Source organism: Kogia breviceps, chromosome 4, assembly GCF_026419965.1.
Source record: "Kogia breviceps isolate mKogBre1 chromosome 4, mKogBre1 haplotype 1, whole genome shotgun sequence".
In the NCBI taxonomy this organism is placed as follows: Eukaryota; Metazoa; Chordata; class Mammalia; order Artiodactyla; family Physeteridae; genus Kogia; species Kogia breviceps.
The window spans coordinates 176,495,165-176,508,230 of record NC_081313.1 but is presented as its reverse complement, the minus strand read 5'-3'; the positions used below and the strand labels follow the sequence as shown (position 1 = coordinate 176,508,230).

At 49.5% G+C, this 13,066-nt stretch overlaps 1 non-coding gene and 1 pseudogene across 1 annotated transcript; both read right to left on the bottom strand.

Moving 5' to 3' along the window:
* Positions 1 to 2,398: 2,398 nt before the first annotated feature.
* Positions 2,399 to 3,051, bottom strand: LOC131756186 (large ribosomal subunit protein eL14 pseudogene; annotated as a pseudogene).
* A 2,613-nt stretch (positions 3,052 to 5,664) lies between these two features.
* TRNAR-CCU (transfer RNA arginine (anticodon CCU)) lies at positions 5,665 to 5,737 on the bottom strand. The gene has a single exon. It is a non-coding gene; the product is annotated as a tRNA-Arg (tRNA).
* Between the last annotated feature and the right edge of the window lie 7,329 nt (positions 5,738 to 13,066).

Genomic DNA, 13,066 nt, shown 5'->3' with positions numbered 1-13,066 from the left:
TCTGTCTGTGGAAGTAAATACAGATTATGGAAGTGGTTGTCCCTGCTGGGAGTGCAATGATTTTATTCTAGGTACTTTTGTCTTTCAAGTATGTCTCCCCCACAGTGGTCAGAGAGATCATGTCACTGTAGATCCAGAGTAGAATGTAACCTGATGATCAATGCAGCCAGGCACATCAGTGTGATGGAGGTGGCCAAAGGGACCAGAGGGACTAGAGTGAAGATGGTCCTGATGCCACTATATGTCCAGCATATATAAAGAGCTCTTACAAATCAACAAGAAAAAGGCAGAAATGTCATAGGAAAAATGGACCTTTCACAAAAGGTAATCTCCAAATGGCCAATAAATAAAAAGATGCTTGGGCTTCCCTGGTGGCGCAGTGGTTGAGAGCCCTCCTGCCGATGCAGGGGACATGGGTTTGTGCCCCGGTCCGGGAAGATCCCACATGCCGCAGAGCGGCTGGGCCCGTGAGCCATGGCCGCTAGGCCTGCGCGTCCGGAGCCTGTGCTCCGCAACGGGAGAGGCCACAGCAGTGAGAGGCCCGCATACCACAAAAGAAAAAAAAAAAAAAAAAAAAGATGCTTGACATCATGAGTCATCAGGGAAACGCCAGTTAAAACCAAAATGTCATGACACCTACTAGAATGGCTAACGTGAGAAAGACCATACCAAGTGATGCTTCTACACTGCTGATAGGGGAGTAAAACGACACAACCACTTTGGAAAACTGTGGCAGGATCCACAAAGCTGAATCAACATCTACTCTATGGCTTCTAGGAATAAAGTCAAAGGAAATGTGGACATACCTTCACTGAAAAACCTACGAGAATATTCCTAACACCTCTGCTTGTAATAACCCCCAAACTGGAAACCATCCGAATGCCCAGCAAAAGGATGTGTCAATAAATTGTGATGATTTCACAAAATGGAATACTATATCGCAGTGATTCTCAACCTGGGGTGATTTTTACCCCTCCTGGGACATTTGGCCACATCTACGGACATTTTTGGTAGTCGGAACTTGGGGGGAGGGGCACGTGTTACAGTCATCCCGTGTGTAGAAGCCAGGGATGCTGCTCAACATCCTACAATGCATGGGACACACCAAGAAGCATTCAGACTCAAATGTTCGTAGTTGTTGAGAAACTCTACAACAATGAACCAGAATGATCACCCAGAACAAGGGAGAGAAAACTCACCAACCCAGTGCTGCCTGAAAGAAGCCATGAAGTCCAGCCTCTATGGGAAAAGAATCTAAAAAAAGAGCGGATATATGTGTAGGTATAACTGATTCAGTGTGCCGTGCACCTGAAACTAACACAACATTGTGATTCAACTCTACTCCAATAAAAAATTTTTAAATAAATAAATAAAATAAAATTGGACACCCAACCTCAAAAAAAAAAAAAAAAAAAAAAAAGTCCAAATGGCAAGCAAAGTGATTCTAGGCTATTCAAAGTCAAGTTAGGGGTTATCCTGGGTGTGGGGGTGGGGGCACCGGGCACAGGGAGTGACAGAAGAAGACACAGCAGAGGCTTCCGAGGGCTGGTGATGTTCTGTCCTCGATCGGGGTACCATACAAACACGTTCATGTTGTGAAAACTTTGCAACGTACATCTGTGACCCGTGCATTTCTTTTTGGCATGTGTGCTATATTTGAATGAAAGGTTCTAAAAGTTAAAAATCCCCTCCTTCCTTCCACCCCTCTGCCCTGTTCAGGTCTTATCAACTTTGTGCTGGGTGATTCCCCCCCCTCTCCCCTCTTCCCCAGCCCGTCCTCCAGACGGCAGCCAGGGGAGTTCCTAGGACACACTTACAGGACCATGTCCCTTCCTGCTTTAAACCCTTCCATGACTCCCTATTGCTCCCAAGACTAGATCCAAGCCTTTAAGGACTTTCTTGGCGCCAGCTCTGCTTCTTCTGCAGTCTCCTATCTACCTGCCCTCTCTGCTCCTTGTACCATTCACGAGCATCTCAGGGCATGCTGCTTCAAACCTCCAAGTCTGTGCACCTACTGTCCTCTGCCTGCCAGCCTGACTGCCCCGACACACTCTTGCCCTCCAAGGTTCAGCCCTGATGCCCCTGCTCTAGAAGGATCTCTCTGCTCATAACTAGGGGTCAGGAGGCTTTTGGATCAGAGATGATTTTCGGGGTTTGGGTTTTTTTTTTTCAGTTTTTCCTTTGTCTTTTTTTTTTTTTAACATCTTTATTGGAGTAGAGTTGCTTTACAATGGTGTGTTCGTTTCTGCTTTATAACAAAGTGAATCAGTTATACATATACATATGTCCCCATATCTCCTCCCTCTTGCATCTCCCTCCCACCCTCCCTATTCCACCCCTCATTTTTTTTTTTTTTCAAAAAGAACCTTTATTCTGCTTCTAACAGCCTCTTATGCTCTCATGCTTTCTTTGGAGATGCTTTTGGAGATGCCTTTGGAGCAGGTGCTTTCGGGGCTGGAGCTTTCTGACCCCTCTGAGCTTTTGGAGGAGGTGCTGCCTTCTGGCCTATAGCTTTCTGGGCAGGAACCTTCTGGGCTGGAGCCTTCTTACCCGTAGTGGTCATCTTTTTTTGCTGGAACCTTTGCAGCAGCTGCCATAGCTGCCTCCTTAGCAGCAAGTGCTTTCTTGGGAGAAGCCTTCAGGAGAGCTGCCTTTTGAAGTTTCTTAACTTCAAGCTTGATTAGTCTGTTGTTCATTTTCCTTGCTTTCATGACTTTGTAACGATCAAAATCTGTCATCTTGGCTTTCTTTTCTCTGGCTTCAATCTTCCTGGCCCACCTTGTGGCTGCCCGCTGTGCATTGATATCTGCCTTCTCCCAGGCTTCTCGGACATACTTCTTCCAGGAACTGTATGGGAACTTGAGGATGAAGTCAGTGAGCCGCATGCATTTGAAAGGCATAGCCTGTCTCCTTACTTGAGTGCAAGGTCCATCCACCAAAGCCCTGTTCTGATCAATAACATCTACAATCGCGACCAGCCTCCCGGCATGAGGCCCAAAGGAGACATAGGCCACCCAGCCAACCTCCACGAAGCGTCTGAACACCATACTGGCGGCATTCGGCGAAAAGGAAAGACCACCCCATATTTTTGTTTTGTTTGTTTGGGGTTTTTGTGGCCGCGCTTTTTTGCCAGGCTTTCGGGATCCTACTTCCCTGACCCGGGATCGAACCTGTGCCTCCTGAAGTGGAACCACAGAATCCTAACCACTGGACCACCAGGGAAGTCCCCAGACTCCGGGACTGGGAAGAACTGAGAAATCCTGGGCTTTGAACAAAGACTGCCCCTCCCCCAGTGGGGAAGGGTGAGGCAGGGACCCCAAAGGTCCCGAGCTTGAACCCTGCCCCTCCTCTTTACCTGCAGCCCCAGTCCCCTCCCCTCCTCTGCCCAGCCAGCTCTCAGCTACCTCCTCCCATCACCATTTCCTGAGGATTCCCCACCCCCACTCTGTAGCACAGCAAAAGGGGAAGTGGGGTTGGGTGGGGAAGTTTCCAGGGAGGTAAATTTAGGTCAGTCCCACCAGCAGGTCACACCACCAGTGCTCCCACAGACCCCTGGGAGACTCAACCAAGCCTGTCTCCTGCTACCCCTGCCTCTCAGCCCATAGCCTCACCGGAACAGACCCCAGGCAGGCTCACTGCCAGCAGAGCGGAAACACATCACCCAGGTTCCAGCCCCAGCTCAGCCATTCACAGGCTGTGTGACCTTGGGCAAGTGCCCTAACCTCTCTGTGCCTCAGGTTCCTCACTTGCAAAAGCATAGGAGTACCCGTCTCACAGGGCTGTTGAGGGATCAGATGAGTTCATTTAAAATAATGACTGGGGCTTCCCTGGTGGCCCAGTGGTTAAGAATCCGCCTGCCAATGCAGGGGACACGGGTTCGAACCCTGGTCCAGGAAGATCCCACATGCCGCGGAGCAGCTAAACCCGTGCGCCACAACTACTGAGCCTGCGTGCCTAGAGCCCGTGCTCCGCGGCAAGAGAAGCCACCACAGGGAGAAGTCCGCGTGCAGCAACGCAGCCAAAAATAAATAAATAAATTTATTTTTTAAAACAAAATAATGTTTGCCATGTAAATGCCCCGTGATGGTTTCTGGCTAATGTTAGTATTTTGAATAGGCGAGAAACGGAGGACAAGCCCTGCATTTGAGAAATAATCAGTAAATGCCATTTTCCCCTCCCCAGTCCTCCTCTTTTTCCTCTCGCTGCTCCTGCCCCAGCAAGCTCTGGAGGCCAAGCTCAAAGTCTGAATTGATCCTTCACCTGCTGACCTTCAGCCCCATCTGTCCAGCAAAGCTGCTCAGTGACCTCCCTTGCCTGGGTGCTGAGGGTGGTCCCTGCTGTTTGGGGGCCCATCCCCCCTCCTCTTGCCCTCACCCACAGAGGCAGGCAGCCACGGGACCTCCTACCACCCCACACCTCTACCCTGGGCTGACACTAGGGACACGCAGACAGACACAAGGAATCTCCAGTGCATGCCTCCCACAGACAGCTGGACCTCTCCTGTCCAATCCAGCCCCTTCCCTCCTAACCTGCTGGTGCCCTGGGCTCCCCACTCAGGGACCCCCAGCTGGCCACCAGGCCACAGAGGGACATCGTGCTAGATGCACAGTCAAGGCCTGTCCTGCAGTCTCCCTCCCACCCCTCTCTCCTTCCTTTCCCCAGTCCCTCCAGCATCCAGACACCCTCATCTCAGAAAACAGGCCCCTTTCACTCTGTTCTCTCCGTGCACTGCCCATGTTTGAGCCCCGGGACCCTCCAAATTGCTAATCAGAGCGTGATGCCCTTCTATGAAAACCAACTGTGGCTCCAGGAAGTCTGAGCCCCAGGGCCCCCAGGCCTGAGTGGACAGCCTCCCCCAGGCGGTCCCCTTGGGTCACACTGGGCTTTTGTTTTCAGTGGAACCCCCTCTTGCCCAGCCCTCTACCTCCCTGCCCACCTGTCCCTTCAGCTGAGGGACATTCAGTCCTTGGGAAGGTTATCCCGGCCTCCTAGCCACATTCTGGATATCCTGTTCTCACCCACACCCCCCACACACACCCGCCACGTTGACCTGGAATTACCAAGGGGTCTCCTCATTAGCTTCAGCTCACAGGCCCCAGAGAAAAGCCCCTGCAATTAACACTGGCACCAAAACCCCAGAGCGAGGAAAAAAAGGGTTGATTGGAACGAACCATAACTTTCAAAACAGAGTGCAAATTATGACAAGGAATTCATTCACTTTATAGTGAACAAGGTGTGGTTTATAACTGAAACTACAGGTAATTCTTGAAACAAATTCATTGGGTGCTTTTTTTTGGAGGGTGGGGCATTCCCCCCCATGAATTTGTATTTAATAATTCACATGTAATCTTCCAATAGCATTCTGGAAAGAGTCATTTTGGGGGAGACAGACACACACACACACAAAGAAAATAAAACAAAAAAACACTTGGAGGGTATGGTGAGTTGAATTGTGTCCCCCCCAAAAAAGATAGGTTGAAATCCTAACCTCCAGTACCTGTGAATGTGACCTTATTTGGAAATAGGGTATTTTTAAAAGATATTTATTTATTTATTTGGTTGCACCGGGTCTTAGTTGCGGCTCGTGGGCTCCTTCATTGTGGCACGTGGGCTCCTTAGTTGTGGCATGCAAACTCTTAGTTGCGGCATGCATGGGAGGTCTAATTCCCTGACCAGGGATCAAACCTGGGCCCCCTGCGTCAGGAGCGCAGAGTCCTAACTACTGCACCACCAGGGAAGTCCCTGGAAATAGAGTCTTTGCAAATGTAATCAAGGTACGATGAGGTCCTCTTGGGGTAGAGTGGGCCCTAAATCCAATGACTGGTGTACTTATAAGAGAAATTTGGATACAGCAAAACACACACGCAGAGAAGTGAAGACAGGCAGAAACCGGATTGATGCTGCAAGCCAAGGAATGCCTAGCAGTGCTGGCAGCCGCCAGAAACTAGGCAGAGGCAGGAAAGATCCTTCCCTAGAGCCTTCAGAGGTAGCGTGTCCCTGCCAACACCTTGATTTTGTTTGTTTGTTTGTTTGTATGTTTTGGCCGCACTGTAAGGCTTGCTGGATCTTAGTTCCCTGACTGGGGATCGAACCCGTGCCCCCTGCAGTGGAAGCACAGAGTCCTAACCACTGCACAGCCAGGGAAGTCCCTTGATTTTTGGATTTTGAACTTTCAGAACTATGAGAGAATATGTTTCTATCTTTAAGCCAAGCAGTTCATGATAGTGTGTTACCACAGCCCCAGGAAAACCACACACAGGTCTCAGGGTCTCATGCATTTGGCGTTTGAGTCATTCTCCCTGGAGCAGCCAAGCCTGCCTTTGCCAATGGCCCCCTTCTCCGTGTTTAATTATGTCTTGGACTGACTACCAAGTCTTTCTTTGTCAATGACTTATCAGTGTTTTTGGTCCCTCTCTACTACCTCTTCTGTCTATCGACTGGAATCTCACCAGGTTGCAAGATTTGTCATATCGTTTTGCAATCGACTTGCACTGTGTTAGCATTGTGTTTCTGCGGAATGTTTATAATATCCCACAACCAGAGAATGACTGATTCCCACCCCATCCCCCCAAAAAGTCATGTTCCATGGGTGTGGCTCAGTTCTGGGAAAAAACTTGGAGGTTTGAGTGGGGACCAATTTCCTAAATTATCAATTTAGTGGGAAACAGCTTTCATATCGTGACAATTCTAATGTCTCTCCACATTTCAAAACTACCCTCCTTGAAGATGTGACAGCTTTAGGGATCTCCCCAAAACTGCATCTAAAAAGATGAATGGGGCTTCCCTGGTGGCACAGGGGTTAAGAATCTGCCTGCCAATGCAAGGGACACAGGTTCAAACCCTGGCCTGGGAAGATCCCACATGCCGCAGAGCAACTAAGCCCGTACGCCACAACTACTGAGCCTGAGCTCTAGAGCCCGCGAGCCACAACTACTGAGCCCACGTGCCACAACTACTGAAGCCTGCGCGCCTAGAGCCCGTTCTCTGCAACAAGAGAAGCCACCACAATGAGAAGCCCGTGAACCGCAACGAAGAGTAGCCCCCGCTCGCCACAACTAGAGAAAGCCAGCGCACAGCAACAAAGACCCAACACAGCCAAAAATAAGTAAATAAATAAATTTATTTTTTTTTAAAATGGATGGTGCAAGTGATCTTGGGACAACTGGGAACACAAACCTGGATGCCTACTTCACACCACACCTCAACATGAATTCCTGATGGATCAAAGTTTTACATGGGGAAAATCAGATCATAAAAGCACTATGAAGAAAACACATGGGGGCTTTTTTAAAATAATAATTTGAGAGTAGGTAAGGCTTTTTATTTTTGGCTGTGCTGCAAGGCATGTGGGATCTTAGTTCCCTGACCAGGGATTGAACCCAGGTCCTTGGCAGTGAAAGTGCTGAGTCCTAAACACTGGACTGCAGGGAATTCCCTGTAAGGCCTTCCTAAGAAAAATAAATTAAACATAAAAACCGCAAAAGAAAAAGGTGGATAAGTCCAACTTCCTAAAATCCAAATAGACTTGTGGGGAGAAAACATTATAAACAAGGTGAAAATACAACGTGGGGGGTGGGGTACAGATATATTTATAATAGAATGCTACTCAGCCATAAAAGAGAATGAAATGCCATTTGCTGTAACATGGATGGACCTAGAGATTCTCATACTAAGTGAAGTAAGTCAGACAGAGAAAGACAAATATATGATATCACTTATATGTGGAATCTAAAATATGACTCAAATGAACTTATCTATGGAACAGAAACAGACTCACAGACATAGAGAATAGACTTGTGGTTTCCAAGGCGGTGGGGAGGGGTGGATTGACAGTTTGGGATTAGCAGATGCAAACTAATACATAGAGAATGGATAAACAACAAGGTCCTACTGTATAGCACAGGGAACTATATTCAATATCCTGTGATACACCATAATGGAAAATAATATAAAAAGAATGTATATATACATATAACTGAATCGCTTTGCTGTAAAGCAGAAATTAATACAACATTGTAAATTAACTATATTTCAATAAAGTAAATTTTTAAAAATGCAACTGGGGTGAGTGTGGATATTACAGCTCATATCAGAGAATAAGTAATTTCCTTAATATTAAAAAGAGTTTCTAGGTGTGTTTTATCATAAGTTTTAAAGCCCCTCTAACTAAAACAAAACAAAACTAAAGAAAAAAATTTTTTCCAGGAAAAGAATATAGAGATACACCTTTTAAAGGCTGAGAAGGGGTTTCCCTGGTGGCGCAGTGGTTGAGAGCCTGCCTGCTAATGCAGGAGGCATGGGTTTGAGCCCTGGCCTGGGAGGATCCCACATGCCACGGAGCAACTAGGCCCGTGAGCCACAACTACTGAGCCTGCGCTTCCGGAGCCTGTGCTCCGCAACGGGAGAGGCCACGACGGTGAGAGGCCCGCGCACCGCGATGAAGAGTGGTCCCCGCTCTCCGCAACTGGAGAAAGCCCTCGCACGGAAACGAAGACCCAACACAGCCCTAAATAAATAAATAAATAAATAAATTTAATAATAATAATTTAAAAAGACTGAGAAGATGCTCAGCCTCACCCCAAATAATAAAAATGCAAATTAGAACTACAAGATTTTTAAGCTCTCAGATTAGCAAAGTCTAATAGTGCTGCCATTGCAGAGGGTGGGAGCCTTGCTGCAACAGCTGTCAAAATTCTACCCTTCCACATGCCCTGACTAGCAATTCTACTTCTAGGAATTTATGATGATCTACTCCCCCTGACTCCTCATCACCTCTGCACCAGGTTACTCATTACACCGTTACTTCGATCAGAAGCAAACTTCTCGTCCATGGATAGGGGACTTGTTCCCTTTAAAAAAACATGGTAGGGCTTCCCTGGTGGCGCAGTGGTTGGGAGTCCGCCTGCCGATGCAGGGGACGCGGGTTCCTGCCCCGGTTCGGGAAGATCCCACGTGCCGCGGAGCGGCTGGGCCCGTGAGCCATGGCCGCTGAGCCTGCGCGTCCGGAGCCTGCGCTCCGCAACGGGAGAGGCTACAACAGTGAGAGGCCCGCATACCGCAAAAAATAATAATAATAAATAAATAAATAACCATGGTGGTGATAGCTGCCCAGCTCTGTGGCTACAGTGAAAACCCTTGACTTGAAGAGTGTAAATTGAGGAATTGGATAGCATGTGAATGATATCTCTAACGCTGTTACATCATAATAATAAAACAAAACACTCACTCCCCCTTTCCAAAAAACTAAAACAACAACAACAACAAAGAGACTTCTTTATGTATTGATATCAAAGCACTCCTAAAAGTATTAAATTGAAAAACAAGATTCAGGGCTTCCCTGGTGGCGCAGTGGTTGAGAATCCGCCTGCCGATGCAGGAGACATGGGTTCGTTCCCGGGTCCGGGAAGATCCCACATGCTGCGGAGCAACTAAGCCCGTGAGCCATGGCCGCTAGGCCTGCGTGTCCGGAGCCTGTGCTCCGCAACGGGAGAGGCCACAACAGTGAGAGGCCCGCATACCGCAAAAAAAAAAAAAAAAAAAAAAAAAAAAAAAAGAAAAACAAGATTCAGGTGCCTCAAAAAGTTCACATAGAATTACCATGGGACCCAGCAATTCCTCTTCTGGGTCTATACCCGAAGAATTGAAAGCAGGAACTCCATGAGATAGGTGTACACCCATGTTCGTAGCAGCGCACTTTACTACAGCCAAACGGTGGAAGCAACCCCAGTGTCCGTCAACGGATGGATGGATAAAATGTGGTCCATCCATGCAATGGAACAGCCCGGATGAACCCTGAGGACATGATGCTCAGTGAAGTAAGCCAGACACCAAAGGACAAATACCGTCTGATTCCACTTCTAGGAGGTCCCTAGGGGAGTCAGAGCCATGGAGACAGGAAGTAGATGGTGGGGGCCAGGGGCTGGGGGAGGGGGATGGGGAGAGTGGTTTTTTTTTTTTTTTTTTGCGGTACGCGGGCCTCTCACTGTTGCGGCCTCTCCCGTTGCGGAGCACAGGCTCCGGACGCGCAGGCTCAGCGGCCATGGCTCACGGGCCCAGCCGCTCCGCGGCATGTGGGATCCTCCCGGACCGGGGCACGAACCCGTGTCCCCTGCATCGGCAGGCGGACTCTCGACCACTGCGCCACCAGGGAAGCCCGGGGAGAGTGTTTAATGGGGACAGAGTTTCAGTTTGGGAAGATGAGAAAGTTCTGGAGATGGATGGTGGGGATGCTTGTACAACAAAGTAAATGCGCTTAATGCCACTGAACTGGACACTCAAAGTGGTTAAAATGGTAAATTCTATGTGACGTCTATTTTAACATCCATTTAAAAATATCAAGATGCAAAAGAATGAATAAGGTGCTAGTTATTCTTTCAAAATAAAGAAAGAAAAGAAAAGAAGATGTTCATTTCTACACAGAGACTCTTTCAGGAGGCTGAACCCATGAATTGAGCCGCTGGGGGCCTGGGAGACAGACATGGTGGAAGAAATCTGACTGTCATAGGAAAGCCTTGGGCAGCTTTTGAATGGTAGATGTTTACTGTTCCAAAGGGAAAACGTTTTAATCAGAGATTGTCATCTCCTATTTGAAAAACGCTTTTAAAATAGTACTGCTGGGAATCCCCTGGCGGTCCAGTGGTTAGGGCTTCCTGCTCTCACTGCCAAGGGCCCGAGTTCGATCCCTGCTTGGGATCCCACAAGCTGAGCGGCACAGCCAAAAAATAAATGAAATAAAATAAAACAGGTTGGTATCGGCATGAGGGCTCCCGTCCTGGCTATGTCACCGCAGGCGAATCATCTCCCCTCCCAGGAGGATTGATCAACCATCACGTTTTGCTTGGGACCATCCTGGTTCAAGTCCAGGCACCAGGTGGTTGGTCCCAGTACCTCAGGGCTCAGAGGTTTTTATTTGCTGCGTCGCACAGACCTTGCGGGCATGCAGGCGAGGATGAGGGGAAATGACAAGCTTCTCAGATGCTCTCAGGGCGTTTGGAGCACCAGGCAGGAGTCGGTAACCAGGGCTTCCTGTGAGCGGGAAGGTAAGGGTGAGTGGTGAGTGGTGCACACACAATAGGTACGGGGGTCTTTTCCCTTGTCTCACCGACAGCGGGCCAGGCCAGCCCTGACCTCCCCGGGGACAGAGATGAAGGGGGATGGAGAGAACCAGCCCTGGGGGAATGGGTGAGTGGAGAGGCTGAGTGAAGGAAGATGAGGGTCCTCTGTGCCCTCACCCACCCAGCAAAGGGGAAGAAAGCTGATAGAGAATAAGAGATCTGAAGGAGCTGCTTCCAAGACAACTCCTCCCCGCGGCTGTGTGGCCTTGGGCAGCTTCCTGCACCCCTCTGGGCTTGAGTCCTCATCTGTGAAATGGGAATTTTCACTGCACTTGCTTCACAGACAGGGCTGCATAGGTTCATTTCTATAAACCTTTCAGCACAGCACCTTGCATCAACCTGGCTGTGGAACTCAAACCGGTGAGCCTGGGGATCCGGGAGCTGAGAGGGCCAGACTGGTGGCAGAGGGAAGCTGGGTTCTCTGAGCACCTACTCTGGGCAGGTGAGGACACAGGCATGGAGCCAGGAGGGCACTGGGGTGGGGGTAGAGGGGAAGCAGCAGCATTAGAGAGGAGCTGGACGCTGTTCTGGGGGTGAAGAGGGTGAGATCCAGCACCTGCTGGGCAGGGGAAGCTAAGGCTGTGGTCTGTCCGTGCTCAGATGCATGTACACAGGCACCCACAGAAACCTAGACAGACAATGGACACACAGACACCCCCAACGATGGGCTGACACACAGATGGACACACACACACCTAGAGACACACCCAGACAAATACACAGAGATGCACAGAGACAGACATACACATACACTCCCAGGTACACAAGGAAACACAGAGAAACACACAGAGATTTAGATGGACACAGAGACACAGACACATCCAGACAGGCACACCCAGCCAGTGCTCTTTCTAAGCCTTTCTCAGGCAAATTCCACTTCTTGCCTTGCCTCCCTCCATCCTCTCTGCCTTTAATGAACACTTATGAAGCACCACTGTATGCCGGGCCCTGTTCTAGGTGGCACAGGGTGGGTTTGATGAAGAACCAAGAGGGCCACATGGACAAGCAGGAAGAGTATTTCAGCAGAGGGAACAGCCAGTGCAAAGGCCTCTCCTGTCCCCCCATCCTCCCCCATCCCATCCCCTCCCCCAGCCCTGACTCAAGCCACTTGGAATGGGGGGGCAATACGGGGAGAGTGGTCCTCGTAGGATTCCCCCTACCCCAGTTGGCCTGGTTATCTTCCATTCCATAGAAGAGGATGCCACAGGGCTCAGAGAGGCTGTGTCATATAACCGAGGTCACACAGCACAAATGTGGGCTCAGAGCTGCCTGAATTGAGGGCCTCTGTCCTCAGGGAGAGAAGCCGCCTCATTGAGGGCAAAGGCTGGGTCAGGGAGGACAGTCGGCCACGGGCCTGGGACAGCAGACACCTGCCCAGTGTGAGGGGCTGGAGGGAGAGTCACTAAGGTGGACACTCCAGGGTATGGAGAGGCAGTGACAGACAGAAAGACATCTGGGACTTCAGTCCCTACCCCACCAGAACAGGAGAGCAGCAGCCCCTGAGACCACTAGAGGGGGCAAAGGGTCCCAAGGAGTGGGTGACGGGGACACATAGCAGGGGTTGTGGGTCTGACCTGGATGGGTCCTCAGGATGCTGATTTGGAAACTGCGTCAAGATAGGAGGGGGTCTGACAGTGCAAGTAGGTCTCTGCATGGGAGGTTGGGGCTCTGTCTGAGCCGCCTGTTGCTACAGTAACAAATCATCACAGCATGGTGGCTTAAAACAATACACATTTTACCTGACAGTTCTGGAGGTCAGAACAAAAATGGGTCTCACTGGGCTAAAATCAAGGTGTCGGCAGGGCTGGATTCCTTCTGGAAGCTCTTGGTGAGAATCTGTTTCCTGGCCTTTTCCAGTTTCTAGAGGCTACCGGCATCCATTGGCTCGTGGCCCCATCATCCATGTTCAAACTCAACAGTACAGCCTCTTCCAATCTCTCTTTCTCTGACTC